We start from the raw sequence: 26,187 nt of genomic DNA, 5'->3' as shown, positions 1-26,187 counted from the left end.
TGTAATCCAAGAATTTTACTTTGTCTAATTGCTCAAATTGTAAGGTCCTGAATGTATTTGTATACTTTGCTGGTTTTAAGTAAAAAGCCGAATAAAGTTATTCTAACTATTGTGGTAAAGACGTTTCAGATACACCATCTTGTGAATTAAAACAATCATGTGCACATAGCTTAATACCTGTTTCACACAGTCTTCTATGTTACGTAGAAATTGTCATGCTGAGACGATTCTGTCTAATAACCCAAGGCTCCTTACAATACTTAGTCTGTTGTATGTAAAATCTTTGCCCTCTGGCAAACATTTTCTACAGAGCCTAAAAACTTGTGTGGAACATGATGAAAAAAAGTTGTCAACTGTCTCCTGCACAAGGTGTTACTCTTCCATTCAAATATTTATAACGTGTTCAATACCTGTACACAGTAGGAGCACATGATTTCTGTAAACACTTAGCTGGACACAGGCGGTACAAAATTAGATAAATAAGTGGTATAGTAGTTACGCACCACTATGTAAACTATAGATCAAACTATCACATTCATTGGATGATGTAATCATGATGTCATTTGAGATGCTATCATTGATGTCATAAATGATGTCAAAGAACATGCCATGAGTGGTGTAATATGTGAGGTCATAAGGATTGCATGGTGGGGGCGCAAGTTATAGTTAGCTCTGCTAACTATAACTGCCGAATACCTGTGGTCTTTTTAGTTCCAAACGTTGTCACTAAAAAATTCACCTAACTATAACATTACTTTAACCATTGTTTTTTTCAGTGAATTTCTAAGATTTGTTCTTTAACAAAACAGATATTTTATCACACCTACCTATAATCTTACTTTAACCTTTGATACATGATGAACACAAACAATACAAAGAAACCCACACTTCTTTTCTGCACACTCTGAATAGATTGTTATGTGGTTTGATATGTATTCCAAATGTTTTGCAGGAGACTCAGCATATCCAACCAGACCCTTGTTGCTAACACCGTTGATGAATTCATAGGTCTTTGCAATATTAGTGCCATTTCTCATGAAGCTGCATAACCTCTATAATTTGGTTGGCCCTCAATAACTTATATGTATATGTGATGTAAATGAATAACTTTACTTTAATATTTAAGAGTATGTTTCAAGCACCTTTAGCACCATTTGACCTATGTTTATATGGATATTTTTTACAATGTTTTTCATACTCTTTTTACACACGTGGTTCATCCCACTATCATCTTCTGGAGCACAAAGAAGTCCTTAGTAATCATTTAACAGTGGAAGGCAATTTACTAGTCATATACAGATTGGGAAGGTGAGATTTATGTATATTGATGTGTTGTCTCTAACTTGTTTATATTGGGCTGAATACACAGGTATGGAGTGTTATCAAGATGAGTGTCGTTCTTTAAATCAAACTGACTTACATGGGTGTCTCTCAGATCCATTTTTTATTCCAACAGATGTCAGTGGTACCTCACCTTTTGAATAAGGATGTACACATACGTTTGATGCATCATGAGAATTGTGAGGGAACTCAATTGGTACTAGAGATTTGGGAGCCAGAATCTTTGATGAGACCTATTACAAAATCCAAATGGATTTTGTCTATAAATACATGCTGAATGGGTTCATAATTATTACATTATTTCACAACAATGTACTGAATTATTTCTTTAAACACAGAATAAATAAGCTAATCTAATTGTGTTGCTTAATTGTTTCAATGTGATGACCCCAAGTGAGACACCATTATTCAAAAGTCTTCTCTTTAAAAACACACAGATTTGTGATCAATGTTTGTCTTAAACATGTGGATTTGCAATACTCCTTTTGTGGACCAAGCACTGTATGCTTAATTTCACACAGTCAAACACTAACAACGATGCTTAGGAAACTCGAAATACACACACAATTAAAGTCAAACAAAGCATGATAATTAGCATAATTTATTTAGTTAAACGAAAATCAAAACCTAAGAAGCAAATGAATGTGAACAGAAAATATCTGAATGTTAGCAGTGACATGCTTAAGATGAATACCATTATTAGGAGTTCAAGTCCAGTTGACACCAAACTAATTTGAGATTGAAGTATTTCATAAGTCATTGCTGCTGGCTCACAAGAGGCAACCACTGCGTACGCCTCTTGGTGGTGGCCTACCTGGGGACATCTTTCACTGGTCCTAAAGAATGGTCCATCCTGAGGGGAACTGATGGCTCGGGAGTCGCAAGATCAGGAGTGATGTAAGGTTTTGCAAGGACTACTTGGGCCTTCATTTCTTTGAAGGCAAATGTCTGGCTGGTGGAGGTGGAGAGACCCCCACAAGAAGACGGTGCTGCTTCTTTAATAGCATTACAAATGTCCCCGGAAGCCATCCTGCACCATCCCAGAAAAGGAGCACATCATAGAAATACTTCTCTCCAGAAGCTCATTATGTGCCTTCTGGAGTTCATTGTGCTCCTTCTGCAATTCGAGTTGTGCCCCCAGGAGGTCATTGTTCTTTATGAGGAGGGGTATAATCTGGCCCAGCTAATCTTGATGTATTGAGGCTGTACCTGTGATATTTTGTCCAGCCGTTATCCTGAAACTGTAGGAATCTATTGCCTCACCCAACTGCACCAAGCCAGTTCGACCCCTGGCAACCCTACCCTACGACGTAGCTGTGTGCGCACAGATATAGATGGTCCTGACTCCACAGCAGGTGTTGTTGCTGGAACAGAAACATGAGCCAGGACAGGGGAAGACACACCAGATGGAGATATGGCCATAAGTGCACAGGTAGAGGCAGCAACAGAAGGTTGGATAAGGGTAGGCTGAACGATAATGTCTGCTGCCAAATTAGTTGTGGGCTGATTGAGGTTCTCCTGTGCAGCCCGAACAGACAACGCACAAGGGACCGGCTCCTCCTCCTCCACATGTATATCAGCAGAAGATGCCTGAACACTGTTGTCTTCACCACCTGAAGAATTGGTGGCTGGAATGGTCTGTGATGGCTGCTGGACCTTGACTCAAGCTGGAGGTTCTGTGAAAATGTTTGAAAAAGTAAAGTATTTTAAATACTACATGCAGTTATCTACATACAATACACTTACCAAAAGAACTGTAAAAAATGCCTTTAAAAAAAATGACTTTGAAATGGCCATTAGAGTGAGACACTGTGCATTACATATGTGAAAGTCACATGAAGGTAAATAATTTTTTTCTTGTGTCCCCCTCCCAATATTTTGCAACACTCTTGAAGGTCTAGATGCTGTCTTAATGATCCTGCACACTGGGGTGCTGACCACCAGCGCCCAGTGTATGTGCTCTGACACATACATGTTTGTACCAGTGGGTACAAATTGCCTTACACAGATTGCCACATTAAATCTACTTGTACGTCCCTAGTAAATGGGATATATACAGTAACTAGGATGCCAATTAAATGTCATTTCATGGGCTGCATCACTGGTTGTGCCACCCCTGAAATGACAAATAAAGATTTGCTGCTAGGCCTAAACAAGAGTGTAGCTGGTAAGTACAAAATAAACACAGTATTGGTATCATTGTAATTGTCAATGTTAACTTACTTGTAAGTCCCAAGTTTATGGTTTGGGCCTGTACGTTGAAATGCCACCAGTGGGGTTGATGCACACGTGTTCACCACTGAGGTGACGTGAAAAAAACCTTATTCCAAGCCTGCCTTGCAGACTGGCAAAACAGTTGACATCATATTACATTTGACTTGGCAAGTAAACCCACTTGCCAAGTGGAAACTATATTCTATTCACCTATAAGTCAACCCTAAGTTCTGCCCTAAGTGCCCAGAATATAGGGTGTCTGGTTCTAAAAGGCAGCCTATGGATTACATATGATTCACATTCCATGGTAGTGAAAAATCTAATAAACTATATTTGCCCATTGTAGACTGCTAGACACATTGTTTATTATGGAGTAATATGTCTACTGCTGTAGTAGACTGCTACTGTGTAGCAATTCCATGGCTGGTTCCAGGGAATTGTGCACATACACTTGTGATGTACATGTTCTGAATACAAATCACCTGCATACTGATGGAATGAAAGTTTTTCAGATTACTAAAAACTTTTTTGTAGTAATAGTATGTATGTTAAGCATTCTGAATGCTCGGTTCTGTTTCTCTGTACGTATACCTTTCTGTTATGGGCATTGTTCAATCTTTGTATTCATTCAAGTGATCTGCACGTTGTTCTTTTGGGTTCCATGTTCTGGAAGTGGTTACAGTGTCAGATGCACTGTCGCTCTCCAGATGGTTGATGCTCCAATCAATACCACATTGTTCTCTCACCTGAAGTGGAACTAAAGCAGTATGTGCCCCATTGATGGTGCAGAGGGCATCGATGCCTCTCAGGGCATAAACATCTCCCGTAATAGTGTTTATGGTACCCACATCAGTTGGAAATTGGCTGTAGACATCCTGGGGCCGATTCACAGAACTAATCTGAGAAAAAAAATCCTAAATTTACTACTTTTGGTATTCACAGAAGACATTTAGTAGTAGTAAAGTTAGGATTTTGTCTGACGTTAGGATTTTGTCTTAAGTTAAATTTAAGTTTATCCTAAATTTTGCTTTTAAGACAAATTCCTAATTTAAGATAAAATCCTAATTTAAGACAAAACCCTAACTTTACTGCTACTAAGGTGCCGATTCCGATCCTGTAAAACCCGGGTACAAATGGTCGTATGGAGCGTTTCCTCCATACGACTCGTACCCGGGAATTCTACCTTACAAACCAGCAAGTACGATTCGTACAGAATTACCATTTCCGCACAAATCGTAAAAAACACCGTACGGCTAAAAAATACATATATTCTGATCCTGGACAGCGCGTACGCGACGTCCGCACGGAGTCAGGCAGCGTTTGTACGGACCGTACCCCCCCACCCGCGTATGTCCGCACCGTACCCCAGGCGTACCCCCACCTGCGTATGTCCGCACCGTACCCCAGGCGTACCCCAATCCTCGCGTATGTACGGACCGTACATACGCGAGGATTGGGGTACGCCTGGGGTACGGTGCAGACATACGCGGGTGGGGGGATACGCCTGGGGTACGGTGTGGACATACGCGGGTGGGGGGTACAGTCCGTACATACAGGGGGTGGGGGGTACGGTCCGTATATACGGGGGTGGGGGGTACGGTCCATACATACGGGGGGTGGGGGGTACGGTGCGGACGTACGGGGGCTGGGGGTTACAGTCCATACATACGGGGGGTACAGTCCATACATACGGGGGTGGGGGGTCCGGTGCGGACGTACGCGGGAGGGGTGGGAGGCTGGGGGGGCCGTACGACTCGTACCCCGGGCACAAGTGTACTCGAGGTAGGGATCGTACAAAGTTCGCTCCATACGGGGCCTTTTCCATGCGCTTGTGTTTTCGGACGGGCAGTACGGATCGTACTTGCGCGCTCGGACTTCAGTTTTACGATTTGTATGTAAAACTGTCCGGGAACGTCTCGTAGACTTTTCCCGAGGCGATTCGTTTGTATTTTTCACATACGAATCGTACTTCGCCGTTTGTACGGGACTTGTACGATTCGCACGTAAAAAAATACAGATACGAGTCGTACGGGAAAAAAAATCCAGGATCGGAATCGACCCCTACATGTCTTCTGTGAATACCAAAAGTAGTAAGTTTAGGATTTTGTCTCAGATTAATTCTGTGAATCGGCCCCTATGTGATTGAGCATCACATTGATGAACTCTCTGAAGGGCACACATGAGAAACAGGTTTGGGACATTCCTCAACAAACCCCAACTGTCTATTGGAAAGAATCAATGTCTGCAAAATGCAGGACTGCAATTCTTTTTGCCAGGGATATGATTGCTGTGGGCGTTGACGTTTCGTGGCTTTAATTGTTGTGCAAAGTCCAAAACTGTCTGCCTTGGGCAGCGGTATTTTCAAATAACATCTTGTGGTAGTTGGATCCAGGAAACGGGGGAAAAACCCATTGCTGCCATTTTCACCCTCTGGTTTGCACTGCATGTCCAGGTTGTGCCCTACATTGAAAAACATCATGGATGTATTGTTTAAAATGTACATTTTGCTTATAGATATGTCTTCCACTTTTCTTAGCTTTTTAGCTAAATTCCATGCATTGTTTGTGATGTTTTCTTTTTTCTTTTAATCCATCAACAGAGGTTTAAAATACACAGCCCGTTATGCACAACCCAACAAATAGCAGTGATGGATGATGCTTAAGCCTAACGTAATAAGGATGTCCTAATAAAGTGCAGCATGGAAGTGAACCGCCACCATTTTAACAATCTCCGCCGATTGTTATCAATTTCAGCATACAGGATGCCTAAAATGTTCGGCAAGCAAGACAGACATACTCATCATCCGGGAAAACCTACTGTTAAGGAAATGCACTGCCATTGGTGCACAGTCTGTGATTGACTTCGAAACATTACAATGTTTGGCATATACGTCCACTGACGTATGCATACTTCACAATGACATACATAGATTGCAGAGATTCAATCTCTTATCTCCTAACTTTTTTCCTGTACACACCTTCTCAGACATAGCTGCATCCAGAAATGGCTGAGTCTTCAGAAGAAAGGGTCCCCAACTTTACACCTGAAGAGCTGGAAATGCTTACAGAAGAGGCCCTGTCCCACTACAGCCTACTGTGTGGCTCTGCAGAAGCTTAGGTAGAGGACCCACATTTGCTTTTAAAAATGATATTCTACCCACAGTGCATACATACAGAAAGGTATTTCAACAAGGTTTATGAGGCTCAAATGTTTTTCTTTATTATTTAAAAAAAATTATTTCAACACAGTACAGTACAAAGCACAAATATGCTGTCTCTAAAGATTTTGGGTGTACATATTACATGAAATGATGGTTCAAATAATAATTACCTACATGGATGTTGCTTTCAAACTTTTTTGAATGAGAATTATAATGGATCTGAAGTCTCCTCAGATATGTGGATTTAATAAAGGAGCTTATTTGAATAATAATTCCTGTGCTAGGACTTTCAATTAACGTAGAACCTGATATTGTGAACGAGGCTGTGCATAATGCTATTTGTATTTTTTGAATCACTAACATATAAGATCAGATACTGAGTTATTTTGGGCCTTATGATTTTCAAAAGGTAGGACTTTAGTTGGCAAACATTATGATGTGGATATATAAAGCATTTTTTTGTGTTATGTCCAGGTCAGCCCCAACCAAAAAAAACAAAGCTGAGAAATTGTGAACCCTGGGGGTTTACAAGCACCGTAGGCTGCATTGTCGCAGTGATGGGGCACCTGTAATTCTGGACCCGAATAATGTAGAGGGCTGTGACGGGGCTTGCGGCCTAACACTTCGGAGCACAGTAAGGACACAACTACTCAGGCATATACTCCGGCCGTAAGGTCAAGTGCAACATTGGCCCCTTTTTTTTATACCCTCAGACCGAGCTCGATCACGAGGGGTGCGTGCGTACGCTTATTCGCGTAGAGGCCGGGTGTCCTTCTACATCTCTCCAAACCTTTAGCTGACACAAGTCCAGTGAGGAACGGAGCAAAGATAAGGATTGAGTGTGAGGGGAGAGAGAGAAAGAGAGCGAGAGAGAGAGAGAGAGAGAGAGAGAGAAAGAAAGAAATAGAGAACTAAACATCGACCGATGCTACTGTCCACAGTTCTCATGGTACCTCCAGCCCATCGTCCATGGGCGTCTTCATCACGCCTTCCACTTGACAAGCATAGTCCTTCAATTTTTGACTGGGGGCAGGGTTCAGCTTCAGCTGGTACCTTTGGCTTCGGGATGGTGGTCCCTGGTGGGTTGTCATGGTGCCACTGGGAGGCCCCTCCGGGCCGGAACCCTCCACGTCTCCCTCGTGGTTTGGACTCCTGGAGGTCTCGGCTTCGTGGCTCGGTCTCGGCCCTGCACTGGCACCTGGACTCGGGGCGATCTCCTCGGGACCACCGGTGAAGTTAGGCACATCGTTGTCTTCCTCTTCTTCAGTTTCTCTCGGCACCCTTGGTGGCCAGCTGTGCGCCACCCTAAACCACAACACATTCCTCACGACTGTGTGCCGCCCTCTCTGAGCTGTGATCATTGTTCCCTTCACTTGAGTGACAGTCCATTCTTCCGGCTCATACGGCATGAGGAACTTCCAGCCGGGGTGTCGGTCTTTCAGAATCACCCTTGACCCCACCTGGATGTTCGGGATCTTCGCCCCTCGGCGTAGAGTGGCCTTCTCGTTGGTCTGTTGGCGCTGCAGCTGGGCTCTCTCTGAGTCCAACCCAGGTGGTTCCCAGTTAGCCTCCTCCCGGATGAGGTCACGAGGATGCCGCTTCAGCAAGAGAGTAGCCGGAGCACACCCGGTCGTCGCATATGGCGTCTGCCGGTATACAAACAGGAACTGATGGAGGCAGGTTTCAGGATCTTGATGCTGGTCTAACCCTATGCGCATCGCTCTATTGAGTGTTCTCATGAATCGTACAACTTCCCCGTTGGCTTGGGGCCATTGAGGTGTTATTCTTCGGTGTTTGACCGCCCTCCGTTGTAGGAAGTCCTGGAATTCCTGTCCTTGGAAGGGCGGGCCGTTGTCTGACTTTATCTTCTGGTAGCCCAAAGGTCGCAAATATCTTCTCCAGGGCCGGCTGTATCTGTGAGAACGCAGTGGATGACACTAGTTCGACTACTGGAAACTTGGTGCATGAGTCTATTATGATCATCGTATGCCGTCCATCAGGAAAACTGCCGAAGTCAATGCTCACTTTGCTCCAGGGTGTGTTACACGGCTCCTCCGTGATTACCGGAGCGGGGACCGGTTCAGCTCCTGTTATGGCACATGAGTGGCAGGTCCGCACCTCCTCCTCGACTAATCGATCCATGCCTGGGAGCCAGACCTTGGACCTAAGCCTCGCCTTCATCTTCCCGGCTCCCTGGAGACCCTGATGGGCTATGGATACGAAGCGTCTCTGCATGCTGCGTGGGACCACGATGTTCTGCACCAAGCCGGACTCTCCCACGCTGAGCTCGTGACGCACCTTCCATAGCTGCCTCCGAGGGTTCTGCTCTTCTTCGATGAGGCTGGCCACTCCGTCCAGAAATTTGTGCCAGCGCCCTGTGGCTAGAGCGTCCTTTACACGCTGCAGCGTGGGGTCCAGATCCGTGGCTTCGCACAGATCTTTCTTGGTGATCGCCAACGGGCATGAGTCATCTTCGATCATCTGCACAAACGCTTCCGTTCTTAGACTGTCATCTGATGGTGTTCCCACTTCCTCTTGCGGCAGGTGCCTCGAAAGGAAATCCGCCGGGTTGTTGGCCCCTGGGCGGAAAACCCGTTGGAATGAATATGCCTGCAGCTGGACCGCACACCGCTCGATCCGGGGTGGTGCTAACCGGCTGGACCCGCTGAACAACAGCAGCAGAGGCTTGTGGTCGGTCACAACTCTAAACGGATGGCCGAACAGATACAAGTGAAAGTGCTGACAGGCTCACCGAATGGCTAGGGCCTCACGTTCAATCTGCGCATAGCGTGTTTCTGTTGGTGTCAACGCCCGACTGGCATACGCTACTGGCCCATAGACTCTCGGCCTCGCTTCTTGCAGAAGTACCGCGCCAAGCCCCATGGGGCTGGCATCTACTACCAGTTCTGTGTTCAGTCCAGGATGGAAGTATGCCATTGTCGTTTGGTCCAACAGCGCCTTCTTGACCCCTTGAAACGCAGCTTCTTCTTGTGGCGTCCAGACCCATGGCGTCCCGGTTTTCGTTAGCTGCCTGAGCGGCTCCGACAGCGTGGCCAGATTCGGGAGGAAGTGGCCACAATATGTTGCCATGCCAAGGAAGCTTTTTATCGCTGTTGGGTTCTGCGATACTGGAGCATTTCGGATCGCCGCCGCCTTCCGAGGGTCTACCCTGAGCCCCTCCCGGGAGAACACGTACCCGAAGAAGTCGATGGAACTTTAGTAGAACGCACACTTCTTCCGATGTAGAGTGAGGCCACAGTCCACCAGTCGCTGTAGGGTGGCTCTTAGCCTGGCGTGGTGCTCTTCGAGTCTTTGGGAGTATATTAGGATATCGTCGCTCAGGTTGATCACTCCGACGAGGCCGGACAGGGTTTCTTGGATCACATTCTGGAAAACCTCTGCCGCGGACGACACCCCAATGCTGAGCCTGGTGTACCTCCTCAACCCCACGTGCGTTGAGAAGGTGGTGATATACCTGCTCTCCGGAGCTAACTCGTGCTGGTGGTATCCCGAGTTAAGGTCTAGTTTCGAAAACCACTGTGCTCCGTTTAAGTCCGCTACGATGTCGTCCATCGTCGGGGTCACGTGCCTCTCCCTTCGGATGGCTTGGTTGGGGAGTCGCATATCCACACACAAACGAATGGCTCCCAGTTGCTTGGGCTTAGGTCCCACCACCAGGGGTGACACCCACGGTGTGGGGCCCGATACCTTCTCTATGACTCCCATGTCTTCCAGGACCTGCAACTCTTTCTCCACGAGCGGGCGGATGTGCAGCGGTATCCGTCGGTGTCGGAGCGCTCTCGGCTGGACACTGTCGTCAATATGCAGTTTCACCTGGAAGTTCTTCAGCTTGCCTAGCCCTGTGAAGAGTTGAGGGAATTCTTCATGATGCCTTCCGCATGGTTTTCATGCACCTGTCTCGCAAAGAACACCAGTTCCAGATCTTCCGCCGTGTGGCATCCTATTAGCGTGCCAGTTCCACCTTCGGTGACATAGAATGTTGCTGTCAGCGTGCGAGCATCGCTTGATATTACTACCTCCATCATGCCCCTCAGTGGGAGCGGTTCAGTGCCCCTGTACGTGAAGATCCTAGTTCTGCTTGGGACTAGCGTTGGCTTCGGTTGCAGCCGGTCAACCTGGTAGCAGTCCATGACATTCACGGACGCTCTGGTGTCTATCAGGGCCTGTATGGGAGACCCGTTGACGCGGACTTGGCACATGGGAGGTGGTCGTCTTTTCTTGCCTGTGCGTCCAGTGAATGAAATGACGAATGCATCGTCATCATCCTCGTAGTATGCTGCGTCCGAGACCTTATCTGGGTCAGCTCCGGGCTCTCGGTCGTCCAGTGCGAGGTGTTTCAGACTCGCCGGGTGCCCTCTAGGGACACTTCCACGTGTTCTTCCCCCTCGACCGCGACATACACTGGCATAGTGGTTGGCTTTCTCGCACTTTGCACATGCCTGCCCGCTCACCGGGCATCTGTCCTGGTCCCCGTGGTCGAATCCACAGTATCCACATCTGCCGCTAGGCCTGGGTCCTGCACCTCGACTTTGTGCCCCTCCTGGCCGTCTTTGGATGGCTTCCACTACCTCTTCCTTTACCCGCACCGGCTTGGGTGCCGTCGCTCCTGACGTGTTCCGCAGTCCTACCGTCTCCATTTCTTCCGCGCGTTTATCGGAGAGCTCGTGCGACCATGCTAGGATTAGAATCTCATCTAGGGAGATGCCTGGCTGATGCAGGATGAGCTGCCGCAAGGCCACCGCCTTGCATCCGGCGATCAACTGTGCTCTGATTTCATCGTTGTGCCCGTGCAAGTGGCCGCCAGCTTTCGGAGCCTTGCGTAGTACATGTCCATTGTCTCCGTTTCCCCCGGACGTGCCTGTCGCAATTTGAACCGTTCGTAATCCGGGTTCATTTGGGGATCAAAGTACTTTTCAATGCGGCAATGGCGGCGTCATAATCATCATCCGGTCCGGTGTTGGGTATTGATTCGAACAGCTCGTAGAGTTCGTCACCTCCAAAATGCATGAGAAGCGACCGCTTCACTTTGCCGTCATGCTCTCGAGTCCCTGTGAAATAGTGGTTGAGGCGGCCCACCCATCGCTTCCATCTAGGTGCCGCGGTGGCCGGGTCGGCCAACTGGCTGAACGACGGTAGGGACGTCACTGAGGCATGCGAGTGAGGGGTCATTGGGACTGGAGCCTGGGCCGCTGGGTCATCAGCCATGTCTTTGCGTGTTGTATCACTGACCGGTGATATCTCCTGAGCTGGACCGCCGCCCGGCGAGGACCATGCACCCCGAGGGCCTCCTGGGTGTCTACGCAGGTGCTGCCCCTTTTATTCTCGCAGGCTGCCCCTTATCTTGCATGTATTAGATGGAGGTGGATGCCCCTGTTGAGATGTTGGCCTTGGCTGGTCTGCACCCACCACTGGGGAGGAACCCCACAGAGTTTGTATTTGCTGGCAGCTCAAAATACCCCTCTTCCAAGGGAACAGTGCTTATTGAGGATGGCAGGGGCCGATAGCAATCTCAAAGCCCCTCCTGCAGGTCTGAAACTTCCTTCTGGCACATCAGCAGCCTCCTGTGCATACCCTCTCTCTGGGCCTGGGGGGACATGTGCCACGCGAGGCCTTCGCGCTGCTCTGGAGCCTGGTCGTCAGTGTGCGTGCGCGCAGCCTCACCATCGGGTTTAGCGCTCGGTGGGGAATCACCTCTCACCTTCTTTGCGCACACTCCAGCGGGGTCGCGCTGTGTAGCGGGGGCCGCCGGCACACGCTGAGAGCAGCTCCCGCGACGGGGACAGACGCGGCCTCACCACCCGATGCGCACCTCCGGGAGCGGGTGCGTGCGTCCTCTCTTAATGCCAGCGATGCGGCGGGAAGCAGCAACAGGATGGCACCACAGCAGCGGGGTCCGCAAAGCACCCTCGTCGCCAGTGTAGAGGGCTGTGATGGGGCTTGTGGCCTAACACTTCGGAGCACAGTAAGGACACAACTACTCAGGCATATACTCCGGCCGTAAGGTCATGTGCAACCTTGGCCCCTTTATTTTATACCCTCGGACCGAGCCCGGTCACGAGGGGTGCGTGCGTATGCTTATTCGCGTAGAGGCCGGGTGGCCTTCTACAAATAATAGCTGAGGTCCGGCTGGGGATGACCTCCCCGGAGCGGAAGCGGATGCTGCGCACCCAGGCTCTCTTAAAGGCCTGTATCTTGGCAGTGGCCTACCTATTGCTGGATGGGGAGCTGAGGGCCACGAAGGAGCAACAAGGAGGTAATTGTATGCTAGGTTGTTTTTTGTAATGTGCAAAGATGCCTCATCTGTCCACTCAAGGCTGGAGTCATCTAAAGGCTAAATTAAGCACCTACACAGAAGTGGTAACATGTTATGTTCTAAGGTGTGCCATATACATTTGACAACCCAAGGTACATCTCAGAGGTGGGAAAAGCTATACATGTTGTTTATAATAGACCTAAATTACCTGGCAGAGTGTTCAGATTACTTTAAAGTCTTAACACATCTCCACATTGCAAAATGCAACCCAGCAACACAACTTGTTATTTGAAAATGCATGTTTTTCTGACAAAATATATTTGAATATGATGTCCGTTTCTAAGAATCACAACACGAGAGGCAAAGGAAGTCCCCAGGGCTATTCCAGCAGGGACTGGCCAGTTGGCCAGGTTTCAGGAAAGGCTCAAATTAGGCAAAGTAACGGAAATATTTATAAACTTTGGACAAGTTTGCAGAAGTTTATGTGTCTTGGTAGACTTGTTGTATCCCTGTAGTTCAACACAGGGGGCAGCCAACTGACAATTGGAGTAACTTCTTGGGGATCTGGCGAAATTGGGCAGTAGGTCCAGTCTTCCTTGTAGATCAGCAGGAAAGTCCTTCTTCTGATCTTCACAGGTGTAGGAGTGTTCCTCACAGAGGGTGTCACATTTAAAATGGTGTGCCAGCCTGTGGATACTGGATTTGTCAGGTGACAAACCAGTTCTGCTAGTTTCCCCTCTCCCTTCTGGGCTTAGCTCCTTCCTTTCTAAGGGGATAATGGCCAGGACAGGGCTGGTGTAAAATTCACTTGAGTGTGAGGGGCGGAGAGCCCTTTGAACTGTAAGTGCTGGCAAGCCACAGTCCCTCTTTTTCCATTCTGTCAGGATAGGGCAAAGTGCCCACACCCAGCCATTTTGAACTGGGTCTGCCTATAAAACACAATACACAGGAGGTGGGGGCATGGCCAACACCCGAACATGGCGGACGTGTAATCATGGAGCTCCCGCGCCTCGTAATCTGGCCCATATCTCATAATCCTGCAGCCATCGAGTGCCCATCCTAAAGCATAGATATCTGGGTCAGTGCTATGACACACTGATATCCCACTGTAGTGCAGAGGTAGGTGATTGTGGGCACCATGTGTTACAGGCCGGTGACTGCACCGCGCTGCCAAGATGGTGATGGTCTGTGTCTTAAAATGCAATAACAGCAGCGGAGGCTGTGGTGGACTGTGGTGGAACTGCCTTTGGCCATGCAGTAGTGAGAGAGCACCCCACGATGGCCCCGTACTATGTACCAGAAGTCCCTGGCGTGTTCTGACTGGTAACTACTCTGCACGACCTAGAAGGCGACAGCAACTGAAAATATGAGCCGTGATTGATCAGCGCCCTGTGTTGTGCGCCGAGGTTGCCTGGATCCCTGTTGCTGGTTGCGGACAACAGCAGATGACGGAGTGTCTGAATGGTCGACGGTCAGTGTATGCAGTACATACCCATGATTGTGCGGGCCGCCGTGTGGAGCATGGTCCAACTGAGAGACTTATATGTTTGCACCCAGCCCGTTGAGGCCCTTTTATTTTTCCAATCTCCATGCTCCCATCCCCCGGGACGGCCTAGGCCATCTGGCAAGGGGGCGCAGGGGAGTGTTTCCCACTGAGGGTTGCTGCTGCAGTCCATGCTATTAGGGCCCGGATGAGGGGACCACTACTCTCCCGCCATCCTCACAGTGCTGATCAGCCTGGACCCTGCCCACCGCACCACTCTGGGTGTTGAATGGATGCCCTGTATTCCAGCTAAATTGGAAGAGGTCATTTGAGCTGTGCTCTGAGCTACACTGCGACCTGTCCCTTCTTCCTTCCTTCCACGAGCACACTACCATATGCTACAGTGACTGTGGGCCTAGGTGGCAGCTTGATTGTATAGTCCAACAGCGCACTCGCAGCCGGAGAAACTGTACTTGGAAATAGTTGGCCTAAGAACTCTGTTCACCTCAATCCTATTAATATATAGCCCCTACAGACCCTAGAGAGAGGGCCGGAGCACGCCGGACCCACGCTTTTACACCTGGAAGTACTCGAGGGCCTGGGGGCATTGACAGAGAGTAGCCCTCTGTGTGAGTCTGCAGACTACTGTGCAGTGCATCAAGATTGCTATTTGCCTAGTGGGGCCCAGTGCTCTGCATGTTAGGGATAGACCTCACTGGAGGCAGTAACCAACTGGATATATAGCTGAGATAAGTTCATTGGTATGCTGCAGTAGGGTGCCGTGCCTCCTCCCCTTTTGTATGAATTGCTGAATTAATTGACCAGTGGCCCGACTCGCCGATCTTCTTTGGTAAAGAGCCTGAAGTCTTGTTCAGCTTCCCGGTGGTTTGTGGACTCCCAGCTACAGTGGGCTGGGTGCACAGTAGTCGCCAGCCAAATATGGGGAGCCCTAGAACAAAAACAGACAGACTTGCTTTACCGATTTGCTCCCAGTCCCCTCCACTGGAGGGCTCTTGAGCTCAGATCACAGGCACATCTGTACCTTCTTCAGGAGAAACACCTTCTTCGGACAAACTAGACCTGATCCAGCAGGAAATCAGGGAATCATGTCAAGTAATGGAGCAACAGTTGGGGGCCATCACCCCAGACGTGAGCCTGCTAAAAGATGATCATCTGAAATTATCAGACAGGGTCAAGACAACTGAAGCAACACTCTCAACACTATCTCCTGGCCATGAACAAGTTACTGTGCAAGTGGCCCAATTGCAACATCGAGTGGATCTCTTACAGGACAGGGCGGAGTATGTGGAGGGAAGGGCTTTCCGCAATATTATTTGTATCATCAGATTTACGGAAGGCATGGAGGGAAAATGCCTGACTCAGTTCATGGAGGAATGATTTCAGACTCCAGTTGCTCCTACAAGAGTCTCGGACGTGTTTGTATTCGAAAGGACCAGCAGAGTCCCTACTAACCAATCTAGTCCCGGTGCCCCTCCAAGACCAATTGTGACCAAGATTCAGACACGTTGCTGTCCTATTGCAGGCAGCCAGAGACCAAGCACCCATTTCGGTAGATAACATGAGAGTCTCTCTTTTTCCAGATTATACCATTACTGTCCAATGGAGTAAAACCTCTTTTCAGGAGGCCAAGTGGTGGCTCTGTGATGTGGGCCTCACCTATGCCCTTCTCTTCCCGGCCAAACTCAAAGTATCACAAAACCAACAGGCACATATTATTTTATACCCCAGAGCAGGCCCTGGACTGGCTGGACCAACAATCAGACGCAGCACTGTCTAGGGCAAAGCGCAGGAAGAAGAGGAGACGGATAGAATTTACTGCTTGTGGAGGCAGAATGTGCCGTGGAACCCCCTTCCCACAACAGATACTGGAGGTACAGCTAGCGGCACTGAGGCCAGCAACTACCCTGAAAACACTGCACCCTCTCATCAGTTCCACCTCATCCCAGAATAGTGTCTCTAACTCAGATTCAGCAGGTAGTATAGTGCTCTTCTCAGCAGTAACCTCACAGACGAATTATGAAAAGGATCCAAGCACAATTGACCCACATTGTTTTACATATGCTATGTTAACCTACATGGACACTATGCATCACCTTGTCTCACTTACATCCTGAGATTTTACCTATAACCATTAGCCCATATGGTTTGGAACTGACTGGAGCCTGCCATCACAGTGGTGTTCTCCCTTTGGACACACTGAGTTGGGCAGCACTCAAAGGCACTGTTCTCTTGTCTATTAATACTGGGTGTAGGTTTGGGGCCCAGGGGCATGTGCAAGGTGGCCCGAGATGGCTTCTTGGACTGTGTAGAGCTCCTATAGCATGTCTTACTGGTTTGGCTGTTTGCACCTCTATAGCAGGTGCACTTGGTTCTTACTGTTTGTGTTGTTAATTTTTTTCTCTACAGGTTTGGTCAAACGACCCGCAATCGCTGGACCAAGTATTAATAGTTTGTTTTTTGATTATGTTTGCTTGTGTCACCGATATCATTTGGGAATGGAGAGTGATTGTGGGTATACTACACCTAAGTGTGGATTTACTAATATAATCACATAGATGTCATCAGTGATGAAACAGTATAATGTGATAACCTAGAATGTACGGGGTATGGGCTCCAAACAAAAAAGCCATAGTTTATTAGCCCAATTACACCGGTGTCACGCTCATATAACCTTTCTCCAGGAAACGTACTTATTCACCATGGAAGCAACTAAACTACGTAAATGATGGCGTGGTCAACTATGCCTCAATTCTTATTCTGCCTACTCCTGGGGTGCTGCGGTCTGGGTTCGTTCTGGTGTGCCATTTGAGCTTCACGACACAAAGATAGACAAATAAGGTCAATATGTGTTGGTGAAAGGCACCTAAGATGGTGACATGATAATATTGGTTTGCATAGATGCCTTTTATACACATCTGTCTACAGTACTAGTGGATTGGGCTCCACACCCCTGGGTACTGAGAGGAGGTTTTAATGCAGTACTGGATAGTACACTTGATAGATCTCACCCCCTGCTTCACAGTAACAGACCGGCCGGTCGAGCTCGAATGTTAAAACAATGGGAAGATGGCTGGAAATTGATTTATTTGTGGAGGGGTCGCAATGAAGGTATGAGAGAATACTTTTTTTTATTCCTATCCAGATGCCCTGCATACAAGATTAGATAGCTTTCTATGCCGAACACATCTTCAATCACGCATGACCCATGCCACTTATTTAGGCAAGACCATATCGGATCACAATCCCCCAGAGATCACTCTGGCATGGGGCCAGGTACCTACACCGATCCCTACATGGTGGCTACAACCTGTTTTATTGGAGGATACGGTCTTCTGCGAAACACTGGCAACCCCAATAGATACATATTTTGCAACTAATACTCGCACTGCTTTTACACCCATTATAGAACAGGAAGCTTTTAAAGTAGTAATTCGTGATAAGGCTATTAATTCCATGGTAGGAGCCAGATGGGTGGTCCTCCGAGAGCTTTGAGAGGAGGAGGACTCACTGTGGCCACTTGAGAAGGCTGTGTTGGATAGCCCGAATACACCACCTTGCTTACAGGAAGCCCAGATAAAATATGCAGAGCTCTTAGGACAGCTCCAGGTGATAGATTATTGGCAATACATGCAGAAAATACATGCAGAGGCTGACCGTTCGTATACACTATTGGCATGTATGATACGTCCCAACCTTTCCCCCACACTGATCCTAGCGGTAAATACTCTTATAGGTGGTGTGAATATGCACCTTGAAATTAACACAGCATTTTGGGATTATTATACAGAATTCTATTTATTACTTCCCACTCCTGATTCCTCGGAGGTCCTAGAGTTCTTGCATCAAGCGCGCCTACTAAAGGTATTGGCAACAGACAGGGTAGATCTTTTTGCACCCATTACTGTGAATGAAATTAGAGGGGCCCGAAGGAATTAGCACGTAATAGGATGTTGGGATCGAATGGACTCCCGGTGGAGTTCTATACCACCTACTCTGCTCAGTTGATCCCCCCGTTAGAGAAAATGTATAATACATCCCTAGGTAAAGGTGTACTCCTCTCCTCCACAAAAGAAGCCTTAGTCTACTAACTACTAAAACCCGGGAAGCCCCTGCGTGAGTTGACCTCCTATAGTCCACTATCAATTCTAAACATAGAGTCTAAGATAATTAGCAAGATCCTTGTCCATAGATCGCTTCCTGTGCTCCCTCATTTAATACATACTGATCAGTGTGGATTCGTACCTCGTCCTAATACTTTATTAAACATCCGGTGGCTGTTCCAGATTATGGATGGCAGTTAGGACCTTTATCCTCATGCTGGATGTGCCGTATTAGACATTCGCCAGAATTGGGGCTACATGTTTTCTATACTGTCATAATTCGGGATACCCCTGGCCTTTATTAGATGGGTTAAGTTATTATACACTGTCCCCTCAGAAAGTTTTAAAACACGTTCAATATATCACCCAATCTTGCCCTGGTAGGACGTGCCACTAGGCAAGAGTATCTTTCATCCTTGCAGTTGAACCCCTAGCACAAAGACTCAGACAGGAGGCAAGTCATTAAGGGATCCCAATGGGCACATAACTCATACTGTATCGCTTTATGCTGAGGACATGATCTTGTATTTTAAAGATTTCCGTGAAACTTAATCAGAGATTGCCCAATTATCATCTATCTTTGGCACCTTCTCCGGCGTCCAAGTCAATGCAGACAAATCTAATGCATACTTATTTGCTGGTACATATGCTGAGCCCAGCCTGAGTTTGGTAGAGTATACAGTTCCAGTAGTCCCTTCCACTTTCCGGTATCTCAGGATACAAATTTACAGAGATAGTCTTGATTTATTAGAAGGCAACCTCTCACATGATTAATGCTCTTATATCACAGGTAACCTTTTGGTCATAATTGCTCCTATCTGTGGCTGGTCGACAAATACTGGCCAAAATGGTATTGTTGCTGCGTCTACTGTACCACTTCGTGAACATACCAATTGTGATTCCTACAGGGATATTCCAGCAGCTCAAAACTCTGTTGACTGATCTGACATGGGGACAGGGACGTCATAGAGTCAGTATTGCTAAACTCCAACTTTCAATGGATAAGGGAGGGCTAGGAGCTCCCGATTTTAAGGTGTACTGTATAGCTGGACAACTGCAGTGGCTAGCATATTGACTCGCTGGTCACAACTTGCTAGAAATACATATAACTGAGACACAATTAGAGCGTGGCCAATTTCACTGTTAGTTGTGCCTGGGTGCCCCAACATTATCCCACATATACATTATTATTACAGATTGTGTTGTCATACTGAAAGCTGGCACTGAGATATTCATCAGTTTCAACACCTTCCACTCCCAAGGAACCCCTGTGAGGCCTACCAATTGCCTCAGGCACACTAAGGATACTTACATCATGGGAATGTGAAGGATTAACCACAGTTGGTGACCTATTTGCAGATAATATTCTCATGTCCCATGAAGACTTCATACACACACAAAACCTCCCAGACACTTTTTTCTTAACACACGGCAGTCCCATCCGATACATGCACCGACATTGGGCAACTGACGATCATAAACCACTGACATATGAATTATTGAGAGCATTGCACACAATGGTACATGAATCACCCTTTGGGGCCGATTACGATGTTGGGCGGAAAGCCTCCTCCAGACAGTTGGAATTTCCTTGACCACCACAGAGCACTTCGGACTGAATCAATCGTTTTATATTCTGACTGTCTGATTACAATGTTTGCGGTCAGAACGTAAACTTTTTGGTCATTCCGACTCGGTTCCGACAGGCTCTTGGAGTATCTGTGCCGTTCGGAAGCACATCGTACACCCCTATGGACAGCGTTTCCATCCTCGGGAATACGATGTCGGTTTCCAACAACCTTTCCGTGCTGGCCTTTCTGACACAAAAAGGCTGTTGGAGAGTGTCTTTGGGGGCCCCTAGCAGGCCCCCCTTCACCCTGAGGCCTCCGGTTGGGGGCCAAGAGGGTACCTAATGGACCCCCTGTAAAACCCTGCACTGTGTGGCAGTCACAATGGGGTGCCTGCAGTAGGATGCAGGGTTTTACACACACATCCCATTTCCCCACAGGAGCCTGTGTTACAGCGTGTCAGTTGGTCCCGACCGGAGGCTATGCGACCGACATCGTAATCGGACTCTTTGTGCGCTGGACTCCGTGACCATCTCATGACATCACTTACAACACTTAGGGGCCGATTTCGATGGAGACAGGAAGGGTTCCGACAGTCAGTCAGAGCCCTCCTGCCCACTTCGGAATGTGCCGTTCGGACTCCTTTCCGACCGAGCCATTCTTGGGCTTGGTCGGAAAGAAATCCAGCTCGGTTTTCCAGATGGCTTACGACAGGCTCGGAGAGCCCGCCCGCCATCCGGAAACCCTTCAGTACTCCCGCGGCCGGCTCTTTCCAGCCGAGGGAGTAGGATGGCAGTTTCCCACTGACTTTTGTGCAGGTCTTTCTAGCACAAAAAGGCAGAGTAAAACTGTGTTTGGTGCCCCCAGCAGGGCCCCCATGGGTGTGTGGCAGCCGAATGGTGGCCTAGGGGGCACCTAGGGTGCCCCCCTGTTGATCCCTGCATCCAGTGGCAGGTACCTCAAGGTGCCTGCCACCGGGTGCAAGGATGAACTGCACCCCTGCACTTTCAATGAGAGCATGCATTTCGTTCGGAATGCATACTCTTATTGAAAGGTATAGGCATGCAACCAAACAGGGTTTGGTCGCATCTCACTTGCAAGTCCATAACCGACGACAGGACGTCGTTCGGGTTACAGTTCTTGACCGATGTCAGACGGACTCCAGTCCGTCTGACATCGAAATCAGGCCCTAAGAGCGAAATGGGAAGTAGACTTTGGTAGGGCATTTTCCGATACAGAATGGACGAAACTGCTGGAGTATCCCCAAAATGGCATATTTAATGCCATATAAAATTAATCTGATATACTCAACAGCATCCTCACTATGTACTAGTTGTCGAGTGGAAGGGGCAGACCTGCTCCACATGCTATGATCCTGCCCACAACTGTCAAATTACCGGACAGGAGTATTAAAAGCATTAACTGAGGTCACATGCCGGACCCGCAGGACACTTTGGAAAGTTGTATCCTGGGGTTATCTGTGGGTCTCAGAGGTTCCAAGGTGGGAGCACATTTTGCAATTCTGGCACTACTACTAGCGAAGCCCCGTCTCACAAAGTGCTGAAAATCCCCAAGAGCCCCGAGATTACTAGACTGGCGTGAAAACCTCTACCAATGGGGCCTCACCGAAAGCGTGGGCCTTCGGTGAGAGGAACATATGGGACTTTGCAAAACCCTGATCACCATGGAATGGGACTTGTTATTAGAGAAATTTAAAGCGCTAGCCTTAGATCCTGAGTGGGCAGTTGGATCCCAATGTGCAGATATCCATTGGTTTAGTAATAACCCTCACCTGTTAAAAACTAAGGTGTGGCTCCCATTATCGCCAGAGTTTGCTAGAATTATAAATACGTTACACAACACCTATATTAACACTCCCGTCTCCGCCCTTCTCCTCCCCCCTTCTTCCTATATGGTTGGCCCTCTAGTGACACACAGCCGTTATACGTTTTGGGAAGGGATCTGGGTGGGCGTGGTTTGACATACAAATAATTGTTCTTTTGTCCATGATCACTATTGATACATGTTCCACCATACCTTCAACTACAGATAATAGTACTAAATATGTTAATGTGTTAAGTGAACTACTGTATATGGACATCATTTTCCTGCAATATCGTCTAGGGTATTATGAAAAGTGCAATAAAATTTGTGTTAAAAAGAAAAACACACTCAAAACCCAGGAGGTGAGTAATTCACACCCAGGTGCAGATGTAAACTCCCAGGAAGGCCTAAAAACTTTAAGACAGAAAAATATTTCAAAAAGTTACATTTCTGAAGTTAAACATTTAAAATAAACTTGAACATTACATAGGTTTTAAACTGAAAGGTCACTTTAGTAGAAGAAGTATTTTCTCGCCATCTAGCAAAGTAATTTTTGCTGTTATTGTTAGTAAGATGTTGAACCAGTCTTTGTTTGTGGTAGGGACAGGCCAATACTAGTGAAAATAGTTATTAGTGTTATTCACTAGTAGAATATACATTATAACTACATGTCAAATTTGTTACCTACTAGGCACCCTGCCCTCTGAACTGTTAGGTACTACTGTTGGGGTGACATGTAGTAAAAATGTATGTATAGACTTGGCAAGTGTGTTTACTGACATAGTCGCAATAGCTGTTTACATCTGCACTATAGGCTACAATAAGCCTGGCCTAAGACATATTTTAACGTTCTACTGCAATGTGTGGGACAACAAGTGCTTAAGCAAATATGTAGGTATTTAATTTAGAGGACCTGGGTACGCGCAGTACAATATACTAGAGAATTATTACTAAATCATGTGTGTCAAACAATTACATCAAAATTTCCACTTTTAAAGTAAAAAAGCAGATGTGGTTTACCCTGTTTAGCACAGGTGAAATGGGCTTAGTCTTAACACAAAATATGGGTTCAGAAATAATATTATTCATAATTTAAAAATCTTGGATATTGGACCACAAATGGTGGCAGGTATAACACTTTGCATAAAAGATGGAATTTGTTAATAACAACATTAATGTGCATGTTAAATTAACATGGGGCAACAACAATAACCATAACACTATGTAAACGACATATAAAGTTCCTTACAGTGTATATGATAAGGAATTTTGACTCATACAGAATGAGAATGGAAAGATCCTCTAACAAAATGAAAAATTGTCTGTAAAAATGTGTCAGCAAGATGACAGAAGGCACTACAAACTCATCATGCTCATCAAACTCATCATGCTGAGTGCCCCAAAAGCTAAATATGTATAAAACAACACAAGTAGATAAGACAAATACATAAATGGCGAAACTGATATATTATTGTCTTCTTTTTCCTCTAAGCACTCTCCCGAGCAAGCAAAGGAGAAATTGGCTAGGATGATGGGGAGCTGGATGGCCATTGGGAGTCAGAAGTTGTGACCACTGACACTGAAGGACAAGACCTGGACAGTAAGGGGGCAGGAAGGAGGCATTGTGTTTGTCACATTCAGAGGCCTCTACAGCAAACCAGTCCCAAGTGGTGGTGGACCCATTCCAACTGCAGTAGTACCAACCTCAACCACCACCACCAGAAATATCTCCACCCTCCATTCTGTTTCCCCCCAGTGTAAGGCTGGGATCTCCTTTGCCCCCAGGCACCTCAGCTCCTGCCCATCTCTACCATGCAGCACTCTCAGCACAGACAAAAGAGATATAATTATACATTTGCAAGACTTGTATGTTTGTGTAGGTGATTGCAAGTAAAATCCAACAGTATTGTTTGTAAAAAAAACAGGAATGCAGACAAAATAATTAATTCAAAGGTTACACTATGTGAAATCCTAAAAGGGTTATATATGTGTAGGATTCATGAATTCTGTTTCTGAAGTTCAACAAATGCACTTGTATGTGAGAGATATATCTACACAAGTATAACAATGTACTGTTTGGCATATTTAGGAACAACACACTTGTACGTGAGAGTGTCATTAAAGTGTAAAAGAATGTCCAATTTTATACATGCTTAGAAACACAAACATTAATACAGTATAAAATCATTGTTTGTTTGACATGCACTTCAAAAAGGGTAATAAATGATAAATTAAGGCATTGTATGAACGGTATGTTTAAACATAAAAACCTATGCATTAAATGCAATGGTTTTACACTTCCAACTTAATAAATGGAATGGGTGCCTTTTTGTTGTAAAGCACATAAATATAAAAGTGCCACAAACCAAAATGACATATATTTTATTTAGAAAAAACTAATTTTAGCACAATATTTATAACACAACACCCACCACTAACTCTGAGAAGTGACGGAAAAGTTAGTGGTTTTAAAATAAATAAACAAAGAACACCCACCATTATGTGAGGCCATCTTCCTTCCCCAAGAGCAGGAACACAGCGCCTTGCAGCAGGATGTTCATGGCCATAAACAACTGGAGTAAGGGTGGGGTAGTGTTTTGCACCTAATATTGGCTAAAGGCTGATAGATGAGTTGTGGAGGGTTAATCGCCATTGATACCGCAACAGAAAGCAAAGTCATAATCGGGTGGGTGGAATCATGGTGGAATGCCTCCGTTAGCCACTTTTACAGCATTACTTCGTAGACAGCGGAAGATGAGAGCGACGGAGACGGAGGAGGCTTGATGAAGTTTAGTCAGTCAGATCCCTGACATATAAATCAGATGGGTGGACAGATTTGACAGCTGACGCATACACCAATGCTTTTTGTGGATCGGCTGCATAAGGCAAGAAATAATGGGGCTTTTTGACATTAATCTCAATAGCAGAGCCAACTCAAGGCGTCAAGAAAGCCTCTCAGTTAAACCAACTGCATCCTCACTGATCGTAAGACCTATTTCTTTTAAAATCTTAGCACGTAGTGCATGAAAGATATAAAAACACTTGTGGTTGCATCCCAACCCCAGAAGATGTTACAACCTTCTGGTTTTCAATATGTATAATAATTCTAACTTCTATGTGTAGATCCCTGACAATAATTGTTATATGCTTTTATGCGTATACAGCTATGGTTGAACATTATTTGAGTGTTGTGTACTGTGTCATGATGTAACTGAAAACCTTTAGCCTCCACTATCTGCTGGACTAAGCCTTGCATTGCTCAACCTTATTACTCCTGTAGTGCCAAGTGCTCAACAGGAGTATCTTGGTTATCCAAATGAAGGGCAATATCACTAGTGGACTAGGAGGGTCATTGTAGTATATGGTTAGCTCTGTGAGTTAATTCATTAATTGTTTCATATTTGCTTGTCTTCATTGGTCTTAATGGAATGTGCTGTGTTTAGAGTCTCCTGAACACTCTACATTCTTGAGTCTATGTATTTGTACTAATGTTGTAGAATATTGTGGATTCATTCTTGCCAGCCTGTCCTTACCTGCTGTGTTTACTCCTGCACAATACCAATAAAGAAGCTTTACCAATAAATCCATTCCGAGATTTATTCAACGATTAGCGACGATTTGGGATAATATTTTTTTTCTCTGCAAGATCCTCCCATAAAGTATTTTGCCATCTTTATTAATATTTTTCTACCTTCTAAGAATTTGAATGTCAAGTGGAATTGGCGACTTCAATACTCCTCAATTCAAGGCGTTTCTACACTACTTTTACCTGCACGCTTCCCATGTTTGGAGGTGTTTGTTAATGAAGAGCCGGTTCATCTCTACAGAGGAAGACAACAGTTTTGGCAAATGAATTCACCACATTGGTGAGTCTTATGAGTGCGAATAAGTGTGAGTCAGAATTTTTATTTATTTATGACTTCTGTATAAGATCTATCATCCTTGGGTTCACGCGCTCGCGCTCTTGACCAACGGTCAACTTTAAATCATTACAGTCCTACCGGCTCCAACGATCCTAGGCATTCTTGGTTGCTTGGCTGCAGCTTCCACGGAGCATTCAAGCGCTTCTTACTCTTCGCAAAGCATTTTGGGAAACAACTTGACTTCTTAGGGTCACGCAACATAACCTCTTCGACCAGACTCATGAACTCAACTCATGATGGCAAGCTCCTTAACTGAAAAACTTTGTCGAACTGCCAACG

At 46.4% G+C, this 26,187-nt stretch overlaps 1 long non-coding RNA gene across 1 annotated transcript in view; it reads left to right on the top strand.

Moving 5' to 3' along the window:
- LOC146862437 (uncharacterized) overlaps positions 1 to 25,531 on the top strand; it is an 82,604-nt gene extending 57,073 nt beyond the window's left edge. The window contains exons 2-3 of the long non-coding RNA XR_014978445.1: positions 6,155 to 6,672; positions 23,478 to 25,531. This is a non-coding gene — a long non-coding RNA (uncharacterized LOC146862437). The remainder of the gene's footprint in view (positions 1 to 6,154; positions 6,673 to 23,477) is intronic.
- The last annotated feature ends 656 nt before the right edge of the window (positions 25,532 to 26,187 follow it).

The sequence above is a fragment of the Triturus cristatus genome, chromosome 2_2 (assembly GCF_964204655.1).
Source record: "Triturus cristatus chromosome 2_2, aTriCri1.1, whole genome shotgun sequence".
Lineage (NCBI taxonomy): Eukaryota > Metazoa > Chordata > Amphibia > Caudata > Salamandridae > Triturus > Triturus cristatus.
This window is presented reverse-complemented; position numbering and strand designations above follow the sequence as displayed.